Source organism: Lithobates pipiens, unplaced genomic scaffold, assembly GCF_037356315.1.
Source record: "Lithobates pipiens isolate NorthernLeopardFrog02 unplaced genomic scaffold, aLitPip1_a1.2 Scaffold_3, whole genome shotgun sequence".
Taxonomy (NCBI): domain Eukaryota; kingdom Metazoa; phylum Chordata; class Amphibia; order Anura; family Ranidae; genus Lithobates; species Lithobates pipiens.
The window spans coordinates 54,853,519-54,870,267 of NW_027507790.1; the positions used below are offsets into that span (position 1 = coordinate 54,853,519).

At 45.7% G+C, this 16,749-nt stretch overlaps 1 pseudogene across 1 annotated transcript in view; it reads left to right on the top strand.

Annotated features, from left to right (window-relative positions):
* LOC143939975 (serine/threonine-protein phosphatase PGAM5, mitochondrial-like) overlaps nucleotides 1-15,006 on the top strand; it is a 35,633-nt pseudogene extending 20,627 nt beyond the window's left edge. The window contains exons 4-6 of the transcript XR_013263775.1: nucleotides 10,407-10,495; nucleotides 11,512-11,642; nucleotides 14,526-15,006. The product of XR_013263775.1 is annotated as a serine/threonine-protein phosphatase PGAM5, mitochondrial-like (transcript). The remainder of the gene's footprint in view (nucleotides 1-10,406; nucleotides 10,496-11,511; nucleotides 11,643-14,525) is intronic.
* Nucleotides 15,007-16,749: the final 1,743 nt, after the last annotated feature.

The following is a 16,749-nucleotide window of genomic DNA, read 5'->3' on the forward strand; positions in this document are numbered from 1 at the left end:
GCTCCTGGTCTCGCCATCTCAGGGGAGTAAGGACCCTCGGAGTGCCGGCGTCGGGTGTCCGCTGGATTAGCACAGGGAGGGCTCTGCCGCTGGTGGAGGTCGCTGCAGGTCAGCGGCGTGGCTCCGTTTACGGTGACGGGTGGCGCCATGGTTCAAGCGCCTGGAACGCAGGGATCATGGGCGGGTCAGGTGACTGCGTGCTTCCGGCCGGCCCTGATGACAGGGCGGCCGGGAAAATTTAAAAAAATTACGGAGCTGTTTGTGTATAGCTGCCTTACTCGGCCATGGAGGAATGTAAGCCAGCTATGGCGGAGACAGGCGCACCGGTCCAGCCCAGGTATGTAAGGTGCAGTGGCGCCCTCTGCTTCACTGTTGGGCTATGTCTTTGTCTGTTCCCCCCCCCTCTTGGGGGGGGGGGCGCCTGTCGCTGCAGGTCAGAGGTGACTTCGCTCTGACCCTTTGCAGCCTAGTTCTGGGGTCTCACTAGTGGTCTGTTTGGTGGTGGGTCTCTGCACTGGCTTGGTGTTAAGCGACTGGTTGTTGAGCTTTTTAGTGAGTTAACCACTTCCCGACCAGCGCACAACGATGTACGTCGACAGAATGGCACGGGCAGGCATATTGGCGTACAGGTACGTCCAATATTCGATGCCGCCCTGACATCGGGAGCGCGGCGGCGCGCTCCCGCGCTGGTCGGGACCCCCGTGAGTCCGGTCGCGGGACCCGCGGACTCGATCGCCGCGGGCATCCCCGCGATCGTCTCACGGAGCAGCCGAATGGAGGAAATGCTGTGTAAACAACATTTTTCCATTCTGCCTAGCAACTAGTGACGCTGATCTCTGCTCCATGTGATTGGAGCAGAGATCAGTGTACACTAAATGAAAGCCCAACCCCCCCCACAGTTAGTAACACACCCCTAGGAACACTTAACCCCTACACTGCCACCCACTGGTTAACCCTTTCACTGCCAGTGTCATTTACACAGGAATCACTGCATTTATATAGCAGTGATTACTGTATAAATGACAATGGTCCCAAAAATGTGTCAAATGTCCGATGGGTCCCCGACAATGTCGCAGTCACAATAAAAATCGCAGATCGCCGCCATTACTAGTAAAAAAAAATAATAAAAAATTATTAATAAAAATGCTATAAAACTATCCCTATTTTGTAAACGCTATAACTTTTGCGCAATAATCAATAATCGCTTATTGCGTTTTTGTTTACCAAAAATATGTAGAAGAATACGTATCGGCCTAAACTGAGGGAAAAAATGTTTTTTTATATATTTTTGGGGGATATTTATTATAACAAAAAGTAAAAAATAATGCGTTTTTTTTTCAAAATTGTCGCTCTATTTGTTTATAGCGCAAAAAATAAAAACCGCAGGGGTGATCAAATACCACCAAAAGAAAGCTCTATCTGTGGGGAAAAAAAGGACATCAATTTTGTTTGGGAGCCACGTCGCACGACTGCGCAATTGTCAGTTAAAGCGACGCAGTGCCGAATCGCAAAAAGTGGTCTGGTCTTTGACCGGCAAATTGGTCCGGTCTGAAAGTGGTTAAGCCTGCATGTCGTTTCAGGAAAAATCACTAGGAAAAGCTAGACCAGGTCAGAGAAAGTCCTTCTTGCAGGACCCCCCTCAGAGATTCATGGCAGAAGGCAATGTGCAGAAATTGTATCAGAGAATTGGTGGAAGAGGAAACATCCCAGCAATATAAGGATTTGTTTTCTTCGGTTAAAGAGCTGACAAACTCCTTAAGTTCAGTCAGGTCCATCCTGATACAAAACCCTCCCGCACAGACCAAGCCTCAGAACTTGCCGCCCAGCCCCAGGGCGTTGTCGTCCAGACAGGTGGAGACCAAGGATTCTGGAGACTAAGGGGGTAGTACTCTCATCTCCTTCAAGGATTCTGAGGAGGAGGAAGAGGAAGAAGATAGCAGGGGCTCTAGGTACAAGCTATCCCTAGAGGAAGTAGATGACATTCTTAAAGCAATCTACACTACTCTAGAAATTCAAGAAGAAAAAGTACAGCTGTCAATTCATGACAAAATGTACCAGGGGTTGGACGAAACAAAACAGTTTTTCCAGTCCACAGGGTCCTCTCAGATTTGGTGAGAAAGGAGTGGAAGGACCCAGAAAAAGCCCCTTTCTTCTCTAAAGCTCTCAAGAGAAGGTTTCCCTTCAAAGATAAAGACTCAGAGGTTTGGAACAAAAAACCCAGAGTCGATGCAGGTATCCAGACGAACAGATCTAGCCTTTGAGGATATGGGGATCCTTAAAGACCCAATGGACAAAAAAGCTGACTCCATCCTTAAAGGCTTGGGATGCTGCGTCAGTCAGTCTAAAGCCAGCTACGGTAGTGGCCAGGAACCTGGAATGTTGGGTAGAGAAGCTGAAGAGCCATATTGAAGCGGGGACACCCCACAAGGATCTCTTGGAGTTCTTTCCACTGATCCTGAATGCGGTCAAATATATGGCAGATGCATCAGCAGAATCGGTTAAACTGGCCGCCAGGTCCTCGGCTCTTGTAAATTCAGCCAGGAGAGCAGTTTAGCTGAAAACATGGTCTGGGGACACGGCCTCTAAGGTCAAACTGTGTGGTCTGCCCTTCTCGGGTGACTTGCTCTTTGGACCTGATTTAGAGTCTGTTCTGGATAGGACGGCCGATGAAAAGGCTTTTCCAGCTAAGAAAACAGGTTGCCAAAGAATTTTCGTGCTTTTCAGCAGTCCCATAAAAGACCAGGATCGCAAGAGCAGAAGGGCAAAGGCAAGGGTGGAGTCCTCTTTAGATCTCCCCCAGAGCAGTCCCCCCAAGAGCAAGTGACAATCTCTCCCCAGTGGGGGGGAGACTGTCAGCTTTTCGCGAACAATGGGACAGGCTGTCTCCAAATCTGTTCGTGAAGAGCATTGTCGATCAGGGGTACAGGTTGGAATTTTCAGAACCACCCCCAAGCAGGTTTTATGTGACAACATTGCCAAGGGATCAGGAGAAGGCTTCTGCAATGAAGCTTTTATTACAGGAGCTGATGCAGCAAGAGGTTCTAATTCAAGTCCCAGTAAACCAGCAGGGCAGGGGTTTTTACACTCATATTTTTCTGGTGAAAAAACCCTCAGGGAAGTACCGTTTAACCCTGAATCTGAAAGTTCTGAACAGGTTCATTCGGTACAAACATTTCAGGATGGATACAATTTTTTTTCCATCACAAAGTTGTTGACCCCAGAATGCTTCATGGCATCCCTGGATCTAAGGGATGCCTACCTTCATATACACATTCATCAGGCATTGCAGCAGTTCCTGCGCCTGGCATTGAAGGTGGGGAGTTCGGTATGGCACCTCCAATTCAGGGCGCTGCCATTCGGACTCTCGTCCTCTCCCAGGGTCTTTACAAAGATTATGGCAGAGGCTTTGGAGCCCCTGAAGTTGAAGGGGATTCCAGTCGTCCCTTATCTGGACGACCTTTTGTTTTTTGCGGACTCCAGGGAGCAGGTCCTAGTCAATCTCCAGAGGGCCCAGTCTCACCTCAAGGGCCTGGGGGGGCTTCTAAACTTAGAGAAGTCGAACCTGATCCCCCCCCTCACAGGAAATTAAATTTCTGAGGTATACGTTAAACTCTGTTCTCCAGAAAGTTTTCCTGCCGCTGGAAAAACAGGAAAAATTGCAGCTAGCTGTACAGCGGATACAGAGCAACCAGGCAGTCTCAGTCAGGACGGCTATGGCAGTTCTGGGCCTGCTTACGGCGGCAATCCTGGCTGTTCAGTGGGCCAGGTTCCATTCCAGACCCCTTCAGAGGGTAGTTCTATCAAGCTGGTCCTATCAGGATCCTTTGGAAAAGCAGTTAAGAATTTCGTCAAGGACGAAAAGGGCTCTTTGGTGGAGAGACCAGGCAAACCTCTCAAGGGGCCTGGTGTGGACCTTTCCTGTGGACAAGCGTCTTACTACAGACGCAAGTGCCTGGGGCTGGGGGGCCCACCTGGATGGTCAGACATCTCAGGGGGTCTGGTCCAAGCAGGAAGCTCAAAGATCATCCAACTGGAGGGAGTTGAAGGTGATCTTTCTGGGTTTGGTGGCCTTTCAGCAGAATTTGAGAGGTCACCATGTCCAGGTGTTGTCAGACAACACAACAGCGGTTACCTACATAATGAAGCAAGGGGGAACCAGGAGCTTGATGTGAGTTGGCCAATCTGCCTCACTATCAGCAGTGCATCTGAAGGGCTCTCAGAATTTGTTTGCAGACCTCCCTAAGCAGGCGCAAATTGCTAGAGGCAGAATGGAGCCTGAATCGGGAGGTGTTCCTGATGATCTCCGAGGCTTGGGGGGGGGGGGGGGTTCCACAGGTAGACCTTTTTGCCAGCCAGCAGAACTCAAAGGTGGACAGATTATTTTCTGATGCAGCAATAGGGTTGGATGCATTTGCTCACCCCTGGCAATACCAGCTGTGCTACGCCTCCCCCCCCCCCCCCTTTCCTCTAATTCCACTAGTGCTAAGGAAATTCAGGGAAGAAGGGACTGACTTAATACTAGTCACTCCTTTTTGGCCAAAAAGGTCTTGGTTTGCGGGTCTTCGAAACCTAGCCTCGAAGCCCCCATGGAGGTTACCACTCAGAAAAGATTTGTTATCCCAAGGGACAGTAAATCATCCAGAGGTGGAACTTCTACAGCTAACCGCCTGGTTTCTGAGGAGGACCTCTTAAAAGCCAAAGGTCTCTCAGATAAAGTAGTGAAGACCCTGCTGTCTAGCAGGAAGGCAGTTACACAGGCAATTTACATGAAGGTCTGGAAGAAGTTCAACTCCTGGTGTAGTTCTAGAGAACTCAAGGTCAAGAGCAGTGTCCATCTTGGAGTTTCACCATGAAGGAATGGAGAAGGGTCTAGCAGCCAGTACCCTGAAGACTCAGGTGGCTGCCTTATCAGTTTTCTTTGAAAATACTTTATCTAAAGAGACTTTAATTTCTAGATTTTTTTTTTTAGGGCTCTTGCTCGAAGACCAGTAGCCCTTAAAGACTTTCCCAGTTGGGATTTGTCTACAGTTTTACAGGGTCTCTCGGGAGCACCGTTTGAACCCTTACAAGAAGCTTCTTTACAGAAGGTGGTTTTAAAAACAATCTTTTTGGTGGCCATCACCTCGGCCAGGAGAGTCAGCGAGCTCCAAGCTCTATTACAGAACCCTTCCTTAGCGTTTATCAGGACAGGGTGGTACTGAGGACGGATCCAGCATTCCTACCAAAAGTATCCTCAGCTTTTCATCGATCGCAGGAAATAGTGTTACCTACGTTCTCTGCAACCCCAGCGAATGCAGGCGAGGAAGTTTTTCACACATTAGATGTGAGAAGGTGTCTATTGCAGTTTCTGAAAATGACTAAAGATTTTAGAAGATCAAACGCCCTTTTTGTGATATTTTCTGGATCACGCAAGGGGGAGAAGGCTTCTAAGAGTACGCTGGGTAGGTGGCTTAAGCTGGCTATAACAGAAGCCTATAAAGCAAAAGGAGAAATACCTCCCTCGGGTATTGCTGCTCACTCTACTAGATCCACAGCAGTTTCCTGGGCTGAAAGGGCCGGCGCAACGCCTGAACAAATCTGCAAGGCTGCCACTTGGTCCAGTTATTCGACATTTCTCCAGCACTACCGGTTAGATCTACTGTCTGCGGCAGATCAGGCCTTCGGCAGGAAGGTACTGCAGGCAGTAGTCCCGCCCTAGGGTAAGTTTCTCGGTTATCCTCTCTGGGGTTGTCCTGTAAGTCTTTCTCAAATCGCCTAAGTAAGACTTACTGTTACTTCCCTCCCTAGGTTATGCTTAGTAAATGTATTAAGTTCTACCATGGTGTTGTGCTTTCTGTGCTTTGTTTTCCAGTGTCGGAAGGCCACAATAACTGAAGCCATGGAGGAAGAGGTGTTTTTAAAGTGGGCATGTGTTTCCTACTGACAAGGTGGAGCTACACTCTCTCCGGGGTTGTCCTGAAATGCTCTTAGAAATACCGTCACGTCTAACTTAGTCTTTTATTACTAGGTAGTTATCTCAAAATCTTTGTTTTAAATGGTTCTCTTTTCCTTTCTTTCCTCTAGTCCACCCTATTCACTCTATCTTTTATCATATCTCTTCCCTTCTCCTTCCTCTTACTTTCACTTCCTCTTTCCCTTTCCCTATCTCCCCCCTAGTCAAGTGGATACCCCATCTCCTTTAACCAAGGTCTCCATATTTTCCCAAACTCAGGTTTCCCCTTTGTATATATACTGCCTTCTCCTTCCACAATAATTTGCTAGTCATCTCAGTCCATTCACTCAATAAGGGAGCTTTCTTAGATTGCCATCTCTGTGCTATTTTCGTGCTTGGAACAGACCACGTATAACTGCCAATATGGTGGTCTTCTGTTCTCCCAGGGTCCTCCTATATCCCAGTATACAAAATTTAGGGTCTAAGTCCAGTTTCATCCCAAAGATCTTATTTATGGTTTTGACAACTCCCTCCCAGTACCGGAACAGCTTTGGGCACCTCCATACAATATGTATAAGGTCTCCATAGCCTTGGCACCTAGGACAGTTGGTGTCTACTCTCCTTCCAAACTAAAACAATCTTAGGGGTATAAGCCCTATGTACCAGCATAAGATGTGACCCTTTTTGTGCCGGGGGGAAACTGATATCCGTGACCCCAGCTCCATTATCCTCCTCCACTGTTCCTCTGATATTTCCCCTATATCCGCCCTCCCGACTCTTCTAAAAAGAAAAGATGGGTCTATATCAGAGCCATTACATAATTGGTCATACATAGTGGATATGAAACCCCTGGCCTTGTCAATTTTGGTTATCTTTTGGGGTAAAGGGGTTTTATCCCACTCGGGTATCTGTGTACCAAACTGGACTGCCAGAGCATGATGGAGAGATAGAGATTATATATATTATTTTTCAGAATAAAAGTCTTCAGGGTTCTATCATCAATCTAGTTATACCCTTACTCTCCCATGTCTTAATTTTCCCAATTAGTAATACTTGTAAGTTTTAATTATCCCACAAAGGTGTGTATCCTGATATCCCTGTACATCCCATCAGTACTTTTGCTAGTCTCCATACCTTACTCATCATATTTGTTATAGGGTTCTTATACTGAAAGGACTCTGCCTCTAGCGCCTCCACCAGTGATCCGTGGGATGTTCCTGTTAGCATTATTCTCCCACTTGGGTCACAACCCACAAGATGCTGCAGCTGTGCCGCCAGATAATTACTCCTAGGGTGGGGTACTGCCAATCCCCCCCCCCCCTTTTGGTAGCTGTAACGTCTGGAGCCGGATCCTCGCCTGGCCCTTTTTCCAAATCTGTTCCCGAAAGTTTCAAATTTTTTGAACTACTTTTTACATATCCAGACTAGGGCATTATGCAAGGCATATAACAATTGTGGCATCCATATCATCTTGCTCAAACTACACTGGCCTGCCACCGATAAGGGAAGCCGGTTACAGACATCACAGATCCTTTTTAAATTTATTCAATAATGGAATTATATTTTTGATGTACTGGTTAACATCTGTTATACCAAGATATTTCATTGCATCGACCACCTCCATTTGTGGCATCCCCAGCACAGTCACAGCATCTGGAGGGTCAACCCAACAACTGACTTCTCCCAATTTATTACTAGACCTGTAAATCTACCCAAATTTTCCACTAATTTTATTGCCTTTCTAAGAGATTGACCAGTGTCTCAAAAAAAAAAATCTGCATATAGTGCGCTTCTCTCCTACCCACCCCCTTTCCTTTGAAACCCTGTTATCTCAGGGTCTGATCTGATTACGGTTGCCAACAGCTCCATTGCAAGAGCCGAGTGGGGGAGAGGGTGGGCATCCCTGCCTCGTCTCGCTGCTCAGCTCCTTCTTTTTTTTTTTTTTTTTTTTTTCTTTTGCACTAGGGGCTTTATACATCAGTTTGATCCAACCAATAAAAAAAGTCAAACTGCCCATTAGTACTCCCACTCTAAGCTGTCAAAGGCCTTAGCCATATCTAGGGATAAGATGGCTCTTGGTCCCCTATTTACCGCCGGCATCTGGATATTTAGGAATGCTCTTCTAATATTCATACTAGTAGATCGTCCCTCAATAAATCCTGTCCGATCTGGGTGTACAAGTTTTTTTTTTTTTTTTTTTTTTTTTTTTTTTTTTTTTTTTTTTATATTTAACCTATTTGCTAGTACCTTAGATAGAATTTTGACATCTGTGCAAAGGAGTGATATCGGCCTATACAAAGCTACATCCAAAGGGTCTTTTCCTTTTGGTATCACAATAATAGTTGCCTCCATCATAGAGGCTGGCGGCGCCCCCTCAAGCATCGCCTCCCTCAGGGTCCTAAGCAGCTCTGGGAGTAGGATTTCACTATTTGTCTCCACCGGAAGACCATCTGGTTCTGGGGATTTTTGGGCGGCCATCCCAGCCACAGCCTGCTGTAGCTCATATAGGGTTAATGGGGGGTCTCCAGGTCCTCCCTCTCCTCTTGAGTGAGGTTTAGAAACTTCACTCTCCAAGAAGGCACACCTATCCCCCTCCGCTCCCTGTCCTCGTGACCTATATAATTCCCTGTAGAAGGCTCCAAAAATTTCCACTATCTCCTTCCCACATGAAGAAACAATACCTTTTTTGTATTCCTAATCATTGGGATAACAGATGGAGGTGAATTGGTTTTCACCAATTGAGCTAACATTCTTCCTACCCCCCTCTCCTTCCACAAAAGAGTGCTGCTTATGGAACAGCCGCCTATTTCCTCCCTTTTTATCATTGCTATTTTGTACCCCCTGTTCGTTCAACCATATTTTCTGTTTCTCAGGTGTTGGAGGCAGAGAATAATTTTGTTAAGAATCTATCACTTCCTTACACATACTTTCCTCCCATCTCCTAGATTTTTGTCTAATTTTTGACACCTGCTGAATCAAGATGCCTCAGGTGAATGCTTTTAGGGTGTCCCAAATTATATTAGTTGGGTTCACCTGCTGCAGAGAGTAGACAGAGCACTCGGTATACTGGTTTTCCTGTTTGGTATTAGACAGAGTTCCTTTAGCAGTTCCCTTAATGCCAAACTTGATGTGATTTACAACATACCAGTGCATACCAAAGCATAAGTCCTTATATCAAATCAGCCACAGATGAAGTAAAAACGAAAGGTAGCCTACAATGTGCTCCTCTTCCTCATACAGACAGCCTCTGCATCAATCCGCTCACCTTGTTGCCACCACACCACACATGCCTCCGGATTTCTCCCTCTCCGTTCTCTCTCCACTTCCAAATGGGGGGGGGGGGGGCGGCATCCCTTCCCAAGTGTAGCCAAGCCTCCAGGTCCCTGCTCACCCGTCCCACTCCACACAGCGTCCCGCCGTGAGCGCTCAGCCCACACTGTTTACCAGTGATCCTCAGATCTTTGGACGGCTCTGGCAGTACTCGTGGGTATCCTCGCCAGCTTACGCCAGTCCTTGGCTAGTCTCTGTGGCTGTGCATGTCTCCACGTCCTCCGTGCTCGCCACCTGCTCAATATTAATCAGCAAACACCAGCATTATCACAGGGAGAGAGCTTGGCAGCATTCACCTCTCCTCCCACACACTCTCAGCTGCTCTATTCACATCTGGCCACTTTCCGTCCTGAGCACAGACTTTGTCTTGTGAGTAGTCCCCAGGTGAAAACCTCCATTAGTCAAGAACTGGATGGGACGAAATCTTCCACAGTTCAGGTGGCTCAAAGTAGCCTTTCCCTCCAAGCTGCATGGCAGTGAATATGTAACCTAGGGTGGTGGGTGGGGTGCTCATTCTCTCCATGGCTGTTCTGCTTGCTGGGGAGAGGGAGACTGTGTGCCTGAGATTCCAAATGACAGGCCAGTCTGTACAGCAGTGGAAGAAAGCACTAATAGCTGGTGCTCCACATCCAAGGGGACTAAGCCTGAAACACTGATCAGGCCAGAATGGACATGACAAGGCTGGGGGGTGCTCTTCAACCCTACTGACCAGCCCACCAAGTCCCAATGACCTAATTTCAGTGGAAGGAGTGTTGGGATTCCTACTAATTCTCAACCTCAAGGACACAGCACCCAGGAGGAACCCAGGCTTTCATCCAGCCAGTATAGTGAGCTGACCTTTTTTTAGAAGCCAGAAAAACTTAGACTTATTAAACAACGCAACAGTTGCTTACATCAACAGGCAGGTGAGCAGAGTTGTCTAGTCATTTGTTGGCATTAATGCACATTATCACACATACAAAAGGCAGCCTAATATATACTAGAGTGCTGCCACTTCATTCTGAATGTCAACACAAGCCACACACTGCATTTTCAGTGTTCTGTAAATGATTAGGTACATGCACCAGATTTAGAATATGCTGGTAATCGGTACATCCATATTGGTGAACAAAGATGAACTGTCACTTGACTTGTTCTTTCACAGGTGTGAAACGTATTGGTTCTGACTTGCTAAGAGAAGGGGCTCCTATTAGACCAGATCCACCAAGCAAGCACTGGAAACCAGATGTTGTGGTGAGTCCTATGAAGTCTTTGCACTGAACAGCTAGTCATGTATTTGTAAGAATATTTTTTTTGTGTAGGGAACATTATTAAAGCCAGCAGCTATAAAGAATTGATCTAATTTTTAGAACAAATAACAAAATGGGTCCCAGAGGCTGACCATTAAGTGCAGAGCTAGGAGGCTACAGAATGTGACAGCACAGCTATAGCTTGTGAAACTGCTTTAATTCTGGAACAAAATGTCACTTTTGCCTTCAGGAGAATAAGGCTGATTCTTACTAACTTGCAGTGCACATGGCATTTGTGCTTTGTCAGAGGTATAACCTCTCTTCATCCCACTTTGCCTAGAAGCAGAAGTGAGACTCAGTCGTCTACTATGTGATGGACTTCCCACTCTAGGTATCTACAATGTATGAAGGCTGAATCTTCACTGGACTTGACACTAGGTGTCATTTACTTAAGACTGGGGAGAAACAAATTCTTGTTTTCCAAACTGATCAAAATGACTGCTCCTTGCTGAACTGGCTAAATTTCAATCTGTATGGCCAGTTTAGGTGGTATTGCAATAGACTGGATTAAAGTACAAACAGTTAAAATTTTCTATTTTGCGCATTGTTAAAATGCTTAAAGTGGTTTATAAAGGCTACTTTTTTTTTTTTTTTTTTTTTTTTGGTCTTGAAGCATTCCCTGCATTAAGGTAAGTCGCGGCATTTGTATTGGGCTCCCCTAATAATGCTGAGTTCTTGCTCTAGCCAGTGCTGTCTTTAGTGGCTGCATTTACAGAACACAGGTGGTGGCAGGAGCCATTGGCTCCTGTTAATCAAATGAGGGGGAGGGGCTGAACCACGCTGCCTATAGAGCCCACACGAAGCTGTTTCGTATAGTGCCACACGGAGTCGAACAATGGCAGGAGACCTCTAAAGAGGTTTAGTGCTGCTCTGTGCAATACTATTGTGCAGAGCAAGTAAGTGTGTATGTGTATTCACAATCTAATTGTTCTAATCTGGAAATCTCTCTCCATCCTCCAGTATTTTGATGATGGACCACGTATTGAATCTGCTTTTAGAAGCTTTATTCACCGCGCGAACTATGAACAGAAAAACGAAAGCTATGAGATCATAGTCTGCCACGACAATGTTATCCGCTATATTGTATGCAGGTAAGGGAATCTGGCATTGCACTTTTGTAAAAAAAATGGGGCAAACCAATATTCTATCCGTGTGTTTGTTCATGTTCTCACCTATAGTGTGTTAGGCCTGCAGTCAGAGGCAATCCAGACTCGTTCCATAAAGGCCTATTACTTTCCCAGCCTGTAAGCTGGAGGATTATGTAATAAGGCTGCACCAAAGTACACCAAAGGTTGTCTTTAGCTGCACTGCTAGTTCAGGGTGGGCTAAAACACCCCTACAGCATAACCCTTATTGAACACTCTTAAATTAATATGTAGTGGTCTCCCTGATTTCCAGAGGCCTGATGACCCCTCCCCCCCCCCAACTAGGCAGAGTGGGTGTGGTGAACATTGGGCACCAGTCACTTTTCTTTTTTTTTTTTTTTTTTTTTTTTAAAGTAAACTTCCACCCCCCCCCAGGAAAGTTGGGGGGGGGGGGGGGTTAGGGCACAGGACACCAGACACCCTTGGGCAATAGCAATTGAGGCAAACTCTGCAGACAAATGGAACCAGGCAGACCACAATACAGTCTTTAAGCTCAATGCAGCAATCTGTATCTTGTAGCAACCGCTGTCTCCTATGGCAACAAATGCTCAGTATCTCTCTATAGATGCTCAGATCGCCATCTTTCACTAGACTTCTTGGACTCTCAGCCACCATTGTATTTCTGAGATTCACCCACAGCTAACTGCTGCCTTCCTGGATGAGTGTCTGAAGCTTTGCCACCACTTCACTATCCCCAGCTGCTTCACTGTGACCTTGGCTGCTGCTCCTCTGCCGGACCCTGAACTGCGGGCTAGGCCTTGAGTGGATGTAGTAGCCAGCATGCCTCCTGGATAGGCTTCAGGCTTGGTAACCAGGGGCTTCTCTACACACCCACCCAGGCCACAGCCTTGGGCGGGAAGAACTCAACACCTGATTCCTACCAAATGGCCTAACCCAGCATACACAGCAGTCAAAGACACTTCTGCTGATTGGCTGAGACAACCTAGTTACCCATTGACTGAATTTATGGTAATCCATCAGTCTAATGCCAAAAGCAACAGTGCCACCTATTGACAGACTACCCCTAACTCCAACTTGGGACAGGAATCTGAATCAACCTACCAATTGGCCAGGCTGCCACCCTGTACAACTAGATTTATTAGCAGCCCTGTTTAGGACCAGGTTGCTACATATAGATTATTAACACTGCAGTAGTTACTAAAACTGGAGAACTAAATCTGTAGCTGTGCATGGTTAACTCCAGTATGTTGCATTAAGCTTTGGCAATCAAACCTGCAAGCTGACTGGTTTCTATGAAGGTTTGCACGCTATATATATATATATATATATATATATATATATATATATATATATATATATATATATATATATATATATATATATATATATATATATATATATATATAATTTATTTTTTTTGTAAATTCTGCTCCTTCAAAATATGTAAACTGTCAAAACAAGCTAATTTCTATATCTGAGCATTGTGAAGGGACCAGTTCTCAATGGGCACTAGCAAGCAACCAGCAGATGTTGGCTGTTCTAAAGTCAGGTTTTAATTGGTTTCTGTATTGTACAGTTGTGGCATCACAGAAGTAGGTCATCTTCTGTGCAAGTTTACCACCAGAGACTGAGGTGTCATTGACAGGTGGTCTCGTACTAGGAGTTGGTCCTTCTGCTCATGCATCACTGATCTCTGTAAGGCAAAGTTTACACAGATCCTGCCACCACTCTAAGGCTGGGTCCACACTTGAGAATGCAGCGGCTCACAGCAGGAGTCCATTGCATCTCCATTCACGATTTCAGATCCAAATTTTGGGTTGAATTCAGACCTGAAACGGACCAAAGTGCACAGGACTTCTGTGCAATTCACACGAGCCATGTGAACCAGCTCCACAGAGCTGGTCACATTCTCCTGTGCGGCTTGGATGCAGACTTCCTACATCCAGCTTGCAGTAGTGTGAACCCAGCCTGAAGATATCCACAGTAAAGTGTTTGGGCCTTGAGATGTCCCCTCCACAGCATCTGTTTCTAACCCTGTAAAGTACACAGCACCGAAAGCTCAATTGCCTATCTGTCTCACTCCAGGCCCTACCCTGTCAATACATGCTCATGCTGCCATTCCTTGCTGTCATGCACAGCATATTCAATACACTTTTCCATGTACTGCTGTGATCTAATATTGGTGTTTTTATTGGGAGGTTAACTTTTCCAGGTAGTTTGTAATGCCCCATAACTTCTAAAGTTGACCCTGGGTTAAAGCATGTCTGAACCAACCTAAAAACAAAAGCAGTTTAACAGCCCTTTGATCTGCTGGCTATTGATGATAAATGCATTGATTAGATGAGCTTTTTTGCATGCTTTCAACTTGTGTTCTGTCCATAATAGGATGACAACACTTGCTTACTCCTCTATCATAAGGGCTACAACTGCAGAACCCAGCCCCTTTATATAATGTGTGATTCTATAGTCTTCAGAGCTATGAAACTGACATAAGTGTGTGCTGCCTATTGCATTCGGGTGTGCACTCCAAAGCTTAAAACTGTCTATGTTTGACACTTTTAAATAAATTGAAATGTATTAACATGGAGCAGGGGGAAATCTGCACCACATGGGGTGTATTGGTGTCTGGGCACACCCAAAATTACCCCATGTACATGCCTTTGGAAACTGATATAGGCAGACCGCAGGAAGGTTTTGACTCAAGATTTCTAGCAATTTCCTTATTGGGTGTAGATGCACTTTAAAAGCAACACCTGGAATTTGAACAATCAGGTCTCTACTATGATAAGTTTTTTATGGAAACTATAAGGGGTTTAAGATTCCAAAGTTTCAGTCTTAGCAATGTCTAAACTTTCCTTCCCTCCCTAGGGCTCTTCAGCTGCCACCTGAAGCTTGGCTACGCATGGATCTAAATCATGGCAGCATTACTGAACTTGTGATTCACCACAATGGTCGTGTAACTCTAAGAATGCTTGGTGATGCCGGCTATATGCCTGCTTCTAAACTCAGCTGCTAAACTGGATGATACATTTATGGAAAACCAAGTGGCATTCAGGATCAATACAATTGCATCAAAACTACATGAAAGGCTTTATTAAAGATGCTTATTATACTTAGAACATATATGATGGAATTAAACTCCCTTTTTTTGCTTTCAAATGGGAGAATCTGTAGAAAGTGTTGTAGCTGCATTTTATGTATGGTGGATAACTTACTCCAGGTTTTTTGTACCCATTTAATGTCTCTTGCATCGCTTTTCTATTTTGATTTTGTATTGAGCTATGCCTAGTGAAGGCATAATTTGTATGTATCAGATTAAATAAATGCAGGTCAAAACTATGTTTGACATTTATTTTCTTCACTAAAAGTCATTGCTGCTTTGCCTGTAGCATTGGCACATTCTGGGATAACGGAGGAGAACGTTTTACGGTGGGCACAGGAACAGGCCCTGCTGTGAAATATTATATCAAGAATTGTAATTACATGCCCCTGTTAAACAGGGGCTGAAAAATTGGGCCTTAGGCACTGGTGCCACGACACTGCAATCTCTCCCATATACTCTAGTTGTGGTGCAGGAATGAGCCCTGCTTCAAAGCATTGCATCAAAAACTGTAATTAAACAGGGGCTGAAAAATTGGGCCTCTGGTGCCACAACACTGCAACCTCTCCCATATACTCTAGTTGTGGTGCAGGAATGAGCCCTGCTACAAAGGAGAGGGGGGGGGGGGAGAGAGGGAGACACTTAATTTAAACAATTGCACTGTTGATGAAACCAACAGCTACACATACCTCAGCCTAGAAATTAACAAATCAGGAAGTTTCAAGCCAGCCATAGAGGCGCTAAAAGACAAGGCATGCAGCGCCTACTATGCCATCAGGAGTCGGCTGTACCACCTAAAACCATCAGTGAGAGTCTGGCTCAGAATATTTGATGGCATCATCACCCCAATTTTTCTTTATGGCAGTGAAGTTTGGGGTCCTGTCACCTACCCAGACCAATCCAAATGGGACCCCAGCCCAACAGAAACATTCCATCTGGAATTCTGCAAACATCTCCTCCAAGTCCATCGGAGCACCTCCAACAGTGCTTGCCGATCTGAGTTGGGCAGATTTCCTTTACTTCTCGCAGTACAGAAGAGGGCGCTATCATACTGGGACCACCTACAAAACAGCAGTCCCAACTCATACCACCATAAAGCCTTACTGAACAGTAAGGACCAGTCCAAACCATGTGGCCTGCAACAACTCCTCACCTTTTCTATTGCAAACGCTCAACAATGCGGCCTGACAAAATCTCAAATAAAAAACATAATGAATGACTACAAAGAAAAATATGTTGGAGAAACTAAATAACAAACTCCAAAAAACTAACTTTTTACCAGTCATTACAGAGAGAATACAAACTGGCCTCATACCTGGAGGTGCTACAAGACCCCAAAGACAGACAGACCCTGAGCCTGTACAGACTGAGCGCCCACAGCCTGGAAATCCAGTTAGGATGGCAGAGACAGACCTACAAGCCCAGGGAGAGTAGACTGTGCCAGCAATGTGACCAGGGGGTCCTGGAGGATGAGGACCACTTCCTGCTACATTGCCCAAAGTACTCATTGGTGAGGGACACTCACTTCCAGAGACTCTCAACTCTCATCCCGGACTTCACTTCTATAGAAGAGGAAACTCCAATTTCTACTGGGAGAAGAGGAGCAAATGGTGAAGATAGCTGCCCGATATGTGACAGCGTGTCAACGACTGAGAGGGACCTGAAAGACTGAGGACTAAAAAATCCTTTACAGAGACTTATGCCCATTGCCCTTTATATTACCCTTCCCCCTTTTCCCTATACAAACTCAACTGCTTTGGCAATGCTAACATGTATTTGGTCCTGCCAATAAAGCTTATTTGAATTTGACAGAGACTGAATCCAAAAAATACAGGAGGGCCCTGCAAATAGAGCTTACATTCTAAAGGGGGGTGGTGGTACAAAAGGTAATGGCTGCAGAGAATGATTTGATGGGGGGTGGGATAGACTGAATAAATGAGTTTTCAGGGATCTCCTAAAGGTGGACATGGTAGGGGCTGATCGGACAGACTG